We start from the raw sequence: 8,608 nt of genomic DNA, 5'->3' as shown, positions 1-8,608 counted from the left end.
TGTTATGGCCCAGTGATTGCTAAGAACTTGTGAAATTTGGCCCCTCTGGTTTTCAAAGCCAAATGTCACGGGGAGGGTTGTCTTCCTTGTGCCTGGGATGCCTGGTATGAGGGTCTGTTTCTCTCCCCTCTTGTCATCCTTGGAGTCCCTCCCTTTCACAGACCTATAGGTTCATTTAGTGATCCATGTCAGGTATGTCCCAATTTTATGGTTTTTCAGAAAATGTCAAAGTAGCTGGATGAAATATCAAAATACCTGCAAATTCCTCTTAAATTGATACAGGAAAAAAATATTCATGGAGGAACAAAGAAAACATAAAAATGGTCTGATGTTAACAACTGGTTAGTCTGGATGAGGGGCATACACATGTTCACTGTGATATTCAATTTTTCTGCAGAGGAAGGAAAAGTAAGTAAAAATAGTAATTCGATTATTAGGAATACTGTAGTGTGTATTGCTTGCATTCCTTATTACAAATGGCTGTGTTTCGTTTAATGCAATCCCTATCAAAATACCATGGACCTTCTTCAGAGAGTTGGAACAAATTATTTTAAGATTTGTGTGGAATCAGAAAAGACCAGGGGAATAGCCAGGGGAATTTTAAACAAGAAAACCATAGCTGGGGGCATCACAATGCCAGATTTCAGGTTGTATGACAAAGCTGTGGTCATCAAGACAGTGTGGTACTGGCACAAAAACAGACACATAGATCAATGGAACGGAATAGAGAACCCAGAAGTGGACCCTGAACTTTATGGTCAACTAATATTCGATAAAGGAGGAAAGACTATCCACTGGAAGAAAGACCGTCTTTTCAATAGATGGTGCTGGGAAAAGTGGACATCCACATGCAGAAGAATGAAACTAGACCACTCTCTTTCACCATACACAAAGATAAACTCAAAATGGATGAAAGATCTAAATGTGAGACAAGAGTCCATCAAAATCCTAGAGGAGAACACAGGCAACACCCTTTTTGAACTCGGCCACAGTAACTTCTTGCAAGATACATCCACAAAGGCAAAAGAAACAAAAGCAAAAATGAACTATTGGGACTTCATCAAGATAAGAAGCTTTTGCACAGCAAAGGATACAGTCAACAAAACTAAAAGACAACCTACAGAATGGGAGAAGATATTTGCAAATGACGTATCAGATAAAGGGCTAGTTTCCAAGATCTATAAAGAACTTATTAAACTCAACACCAAAGAAACAAACAATCCAATCATGAAATGGGCAAAAAACACTAACAGAAATCTCATAGAGGAAGACATAGACATGGCCAACATGCACATGAGAAAATGCTCTGCATCACTTGCCATCAGGGAAATACAAGTCAAAACCACAATGAGATACCACCTCACACCAGTGAGAATGGGGAAAATTAACAAGGCAGGAAACAACAAATGTTGGAGAGGATGCGGAGAAAAGAGAACCCTCTTACACTGTTGGTGGGAATGTGAACTGGTGCAGCCACTCTGGAAAACTGTGTGGAGGTTCCTCAAAGAGTTAAAAATAGACCTGCCCTACGACCCAGCAATTGCACTGTTGGGGATTTACCCCAAAGATACAGATGCAGGGAAACGCCGGGACACCTGCACCCCGATGTTTCTAGCAGCAATGTCCACAATAGCCAAACTGTGGAAGGAGCCTTGGTGTCCATCGAAAGATGAATGGATAAAGAGGATGTGGTCTATGTATACAATGGAATATTACTCAGCCATTAGAAACAAGAAATATCTACCATTTGCTTCGACGTGGAGGGACCTGGAGGGTATTATGCTGAGTGAAATAAGTCAGTCGGAGACGGACCAACATTATATGGTCTCATTCATTTGGGGAATATAAAAAATAGTGAAAGGGAATAAAGGGGAAAGGAGAAAAAATGAGTGGGAAATGTCAGAAAGGGAGACAGAACATGAGAGACTCCTAACTCTGGGAAACGAACTAGGGGAGGTGGGAGGGGGGTGGGGGTGACTGGGTGATGGGCACTGAGGGGGCACTTGGCGGCATGAGCACTGGGTGTTATGCTGTATGTTGGCAAATTGAACTCCAATAAAAAAAATTTTTAAAAAGACAGATATATATGTTAAAACGTTAAGGGTAACTACTAAAAGAAGGAAAGAAATTACACGTTAATTATCAAACTAGTAGAGGAGGAAAGCCAGTACGTATCTAGAACAGAACTGATTTAGAAATATCCTGTAAAAAGGGAGCACTTGCCAAAAGAGCAAATACAGAAATACAAAAACCAAAAACCCACACCTTAAAATTATAGAATCCTGCATTTGCTAAGAGTACGCCAGACCTGAAAAGCATCAGAAATCCATGTTGCGAATGCTGACTGGCAACAATGGGTCAAGTCGGCAGTGGCCACCTCCGAGGCTGGCTGAGGTCCCCCCTGCACACTTGAGTCACTGTTTACTTTCTCGGGCTCAGGGCTTCATTAATCACTCTCCCTTTATCTCCCAAAACCTGCTCCCAAAACAGGATTACACATCACTTCTCTTGACTTAATATGAATTTAAATCTGAGTTACCATTTCCAGACGTTTGGATTTAAGCCTTAGCTCTGAATCTGAATGAAGTGCTCTTGTCTATTAGCAAATAGATTTTATTTTATTTTTTAAAGATTTTATTTATTCATGAGAGACAAAGAGAGAGACAGAGAGAGAGAGACAGAGAGAGAGAGAGAGAGAGAGACGCAGGCTCCATGGAGGGAGCCTGATGTGGGACTTGATCCCTTGACTCCAGGATCATTCCCTGAGCCAAAGGCAGGCGCTAAACCGCTGAGCCACCCGTGGATTCCCAGCAAATAGATTTTAGCCACCAGTGCACAGCAGCAGAGAAATGGGGAGAGGAACAGGGAGCCCTCCCTTTGCTACTAAAGTACCACGCCCCAAATATAGTCTCCTGTTTGAACTGTCGCATATGACCTTGAATTAACTTAGACCTAAATGGCCTAATTAATTTGGACAAATATCCAAAGGGTACATGAAAATCATAAGCAATTATTGTCCATACCTGCCTAGATTTAAAAAACACACACTCTCTCTCTCTCATTGTGTGTGTCTCATGAATAAATACATAAAATCTTAAAAAAAAAAAAAAAAAAAGGAGGTGGGGGGTGGGGGGGGATCCCTGGGTGGCTTAGAGCAGTTTAGCGCCTGCCTTTGGCCAGGGCGTGATCCTGGAGTCCTGGATAGAGTCCCGCATCGGGCTCCCTGCATGGAGCCTGCTTCTCCCTCTGCCTGTGTCTCTGTCTCTGTCTCTCTCTCTCTCATGAATAAATAAATAAAATCTTAAAAATAAAAATAAAAAATTTTGAGATTTTTATGTGAAGACTACAAGATGTGCTTTCAGGCACATCACAAATGCATCCTACAAATATGCTAGGTAGGAACAAATTTATGACCATAAAGAGCAGCAACACAATCTGTTTTCTCTATTATCTTTAAGTATACTATTCATTCTCATCTGATCTAGTTCCTCTAGAAGAAAATGTGATAGCATAAACAAAATAGAAGTAAGACAGTTCAGTGATCTCTCAGGAACTTTCTTTATTGGAATGAACTTTTAAAAAAATTAATAATCAATATAAATTTTTTTTCTCTCTCTCTCACGTCCCTAACACTATTTTGAGAATGAACGATTTCTGACTTGTACCAAAACACAGACCACTGATACCCTGGATCAAGTATATGTGTGTTTTTAGGACACATATCACCTAAAACCTGCCATGCCATACTTAGATGGAAATGTATCAACTGGAACATGTGCAAATGGAAAATGTGCTCCTACTGTGAAGGCCACAGCTTCTTGTTAACACGAGTCCGATGCAGTGAGAAAGCAGTCCTCAGAACTGGGAGGCCAGGGGGAAAAAAGTGCAGAAGAGGGACAAGAGCATATTTTAACGGCTGTGCTTATTTGCCGTGAAAGGATGTTAGGGCCATAGCTCCTTACTACAGCATCCCACGTGCTGCTGAAGTAACTCACTGCCGTGCAGTCGGCTAGCAGAGGAATGTGTCAACGGGCCACATAGCCTTGCATCAGTTCCACAGAATGCTGCACAACACAAAATGCCTCTCCATGTGTCATTTCCTTCTTGGCCATCTTCCCAGCTCCTGACAGTCAGTCAACAACAACAATGTACTGAAAGAGATTTAAAACTGCTCTTCTCAAGAGCACATTCCACCAACCACCAGACATGACATCTAGCAGTAGCAGCGCTTCTGACTGCCCCCCACCCCATCCTTCTTAAGGAAAGGGGACAGTTTTGTTTTGTTTTGTTTTGTTTGACCTGCTCTTATTGCCTTAAGTCAAAGATTTTCAACAATGCTCTAGATACTAGCGACCAAATGATTAATATTCATGACAACCAAACCACGGCTTGTATTTGCTGACTTGTAAATATCAAAACATGTCATTTACCCATAATTTGCATTCCTTGGGCACTTCAGAGACACATGAAGAACCGGGGGAAGTCTCCAAGGCAAGAAGTAACCGGCTTTTCTACTAATGCTCTGAACTAAGGACTGTGGCATCAGGAGTGTGGCACAGGACCTATGAAGATTTTCACAAGTTATCTTCACAGACAGAAAGATTATGAATGCCAAGAACTGCATCCAGAGATGTCCAGTGACCTTAAAAGAATTCTTCTGCTAGCCCTCCATCCAACACATATTACACATTCCCCGCCTTTCACGTTAGGCCAACCTCTAAACAAGCATTCACTGTCCATAATAAGCAGAGGGAAGGGCCAACCACCACAATAAGCCTATTCTTTCATGCAACTGTGACGAAGGGTGGTGGAGGATGAAGGCGAGCTGCCACTGAAATTAACTGGAATGAGGAAGAGAAAAAGCCAACCCATCCAATCTCTTCACCCTCCACAGGGCTAGAAAAAGCAGACCTAGGGACAACAGAATTAGAGAATAATGAGATGATGCCATGCCCAGAACCACCCTGTTTCATGTAAGTCTGTTAACTTAGGTTCATAAGATAACATATCTGCAGCTGGAAGTGCCTTAAGAACACGGAATAATAAAACTATCTCCAGAGAATTATAAACTTGTGATGCACAGGTGAGAATGTGCAAGCAGGAAAGTAACCAGTTTGGCTGAGGACTAAGCCTGACAAGCTGAGTGAGCCAGGGTGCCGAGGCAGTCCGAGAAATAGACCCATTCCCTTGCCCTTCCAGACAGCCTCTTCCATGCCTAGGTGCCAGCTCTTACCCAAGTCAGAACTCAGCCAAGCAGGGGGGCACCTGGGTGGCTCAGTCGGTCAGGCATCTGACTCCTGATTTTGGCTCAGGTCCTGATCTCAGGGTCCTGAGATCGCGCCCCAAGTTGGGCTCCCCACTCAGCATAGAGTCTGCTTGAGAGTCTCTCCCTTTCCAGCTGCCCTTCCCCCAAGCCCTGCCCCACCCCTGCTCATGCATGTGTCTGCTCTCGAGCTCTGCTCTCCATCTCTCTCTCTCTCTCCCCAATCTATCATATAAGTAAGTAAAATCTTTAAAAACAATGCAGCCAAGTAGGGCAGTGTTGCAGGAAAAGAAGACTCAGGGCTTCCTCCTTCTCCCACCGGGTTAGGACAGGGAGCTAGGTGGTCAATACTGAACAGTAGTGTCCCAGCAGGAAGGACACAGATGACAGCTTTGGTCTCTCCTTAAAGAGTAACTGTGATCTGCTTCCCTGGGCACAGCACCCAACAGCTTGACACCCACTCTTGTCTGTCAGGTTATCAGGTTTACAGATGTGCTAGCAATTGAGAACTTCCAAAGCTGGATAATATAAACTATAAAACCTCCAGGCTCTTCCATTTGAGGATTCATAAAATACTTCTGCTACAGACTTGCCATGTTGCCAGGCAAGGCTAATAACCTCTTTATGTTCAAACTTTAAATGTTCATCTCTCATAGGAGTATTGGTCTGGTGCACCTCCATTTCACCTGTGAATACCAAGTACCCAAGGTAACACTCACCCTTAATTCATCTGATAATTACCAAATATCCTCATTTGGAAGGAACTTACAAGAATTAAAACTGAGAGTCACCTTGTAGAACTTTTTTTTTTTTTTAAAGAAACTGAGGTAGGTAGGAAAGTAGGGTTACACCTTTGTGATTTTGATGGTTGGCTTCTTGCATGGATCTTAGAAGGGAAGAAGACCTCTGTGATTGTGAATTAATGTAACCAGAGGGCACTGGCTGGAGACTCAGCTCTCTCCTTAAAACTCTGATAAGAAGCTGACAGGAGTTGACCTCCTCCCTTGATGATAAAGCATCACAGTACCATGGCCAAACCTGACCCCTAGCCTCATATATCCTGCCCTCTTGAGTGCTGCAAACACTCTGTAAACTTTGGACAGAAAACCACGCAGAACTTTAAATGTCCTCCAGATTAAAAAGTCAAGAGACCTTTCAGAAGACGATACCTCAACAAATATCAATTCTCCTGTGGCAAAAATGATATTTGCCATCTAAGCACTTAAGGAAGTTGATGGTATTGGTGAACCAATGAACCACTGCCCCCATCACTCATGTCTCTGTGGGTTTCTTCTCCTGCAATATAGGCTGCAACTAAGTGTATCTTGCTTTAACCCACAGTACATGGAAGAAGTCATTCCATGGCTGTTCTAAGTTTTAAGAAGCCTTAAGAAGGCCTAAAAGCTCCCATTATTGCACCTTTGGGAACCCTGACCTGCCAGGTAAGAAGTCAGACTGTGCTTGTACTGGAGAGATCAGATGGACAGGCCACATGGAGGCGGAAAGGCTCTAGGACGACAGGGAGAAGGAAAAAGGCCCAGCTGTCCCATTGTTCCAGCCAAGCCCAACCTTCCTGCCATCCCACCAAGGCAGCAGACATGAGAGTGAAACCATCATCTGTGTTCCAACACCAGCCACAATCTTCTTGCAGCCACACAAAAGACCCCAAGCAAGGCCACAGAAAACCCATCCAGATGAACCCTAGGCAGCCCAACCGAATCATAAGGAATAATAAACTGGTCGTTGTCTTCGGCCATTATGTTTTGTGATGGTTTGTTACTTAGCAATAGATAACTGAAAAAAAAAAAAAAACAGCAAGAGCGTTAAAAGGATCCTGACTACATTAGGGGATTTATTTTTTCCATCCTCTGCACAGCCAATAATACCTTTTCCATCAGTCCTCTTCCCTAACTCAGAGCCACCACCACGACACTGCTAACTAAGTGTTCACCTTCCCATAGAAACTCTTTAAGTCAGATTGCAGTTGGAACCAAGGGCACACGTGGAACAGAGGATCCTAATAGAAACTGATGTTTGAAAGAGTTAGGCATCCAAATGCATTACCGTTGCTGCTGCCGCGGCTACACTGACTTCTCCTGCTGGCAAACCTACGGCAGTCGTCCTTCAGGGCTCACTTGCCAACAGGTCAAAACGCCTTGCCGAAACACAGGACTTTTACAAATTTGGGATCTTAAGTATGATGTCATGTCTTAAAATGATGACCTGGCAAAGAAAACAAATGGCATTTGTAAAGATGTGCAGCATTTTCATGTTTACACTACTTAAGATGAAGGTTCTCATAAGTCATCGGCTATTCGGCTACGTTCCTTTAAAGGGAAGTTTTATAACTGAGATGAATCACAACTGCAAAAGACCAAAGTTAAAAGCCATCAATGATGCCACAGGGAGCTTTCGAATCTTGTAATGAGTGAGGATCATGTTCGTGATGTGACTGCACTGGTTCAGCTGCCAGAGACAGACAACATGGAAGGATGATACCTTCCTGCTTTCTGAGTGAAAGCAAGTCTTGGCAGAGGTGCTGATATGCAGGGCCTCAGAGGGGGCACGAGTGCCATCGCATCCTCTGCTGGACTTTTCTTCACTGCAAACAAATTATGTTGATTATCACTTCTGCACAGCTGTCCCCAGACAGCTCAAGGCACAGTCTCGAACACTTCTTACTGTCATTTAGTAATGAGCAGAAATGAATAAAACCATCTGCAAGGAAAAAAAAATAGGGGATCCCTGGGTGGCTCAGCAGTTTGGTGCCTGCCTTCGGCCTGGGGCATGATCCTGAGGCCCCGGGATCGAGTCCCATGTCGGGCTCCTTCCATGGAGCCTGTTTCTCCCTCTGCCTGTGTCTCTGCCTCTCTCTCTCTGTGTGTTGCTCATGAATAAATAAAACACTTAAAAATAATAATAATACACAAGGGAGCAGAGCCTAGATGGTGTCTATTTCCTGGAAGCATACTGTAAGCAAAACGCTACAGCAAACTCCTGACACTGAAGGGAATTTATGCTGTAACAACTCACACTTAATGAGCACTTACTACGTGATGGTCACCGTGTTACATATTTTACATACATCATTTAAAGTCTTTGCAGCAACTGATGAGGAAAATACTGTTATTATTTTCACTTTAACAGATGAGGAAGTTGAGGCAAAGGAAAGCCAGGTGACTGGCCTACCACCACACAACTAGTCAGCCGTGGAGCTGGGAGTTCAATCCAGACAGTCTGACACCAAAGCCCACACCCTTCATCACTATGCTTGGCTGAATAAAGACCAACCAGTTAATCCAGAACTTGTCCTTGTCCAAATAGCTAAACTACCAAAAGTAGCCT

Source organism: Vulpes lagopus, chromosome 10 (assembly GCF_018345385.1).
Source record: "Vulpes lagopus strain Blue_001 chromosome 10, ASM1834538v1, whole genome shotgun sequence".
Classification (NCBI taxonomy): Eukaryota; Metazoa; Chordata; class Mammalia; order Carnivora; family Canidae; genus Vulpes; species Vulpes lagopus.
Note: the sequence above shows the minus strand (reverse complement) of the source record.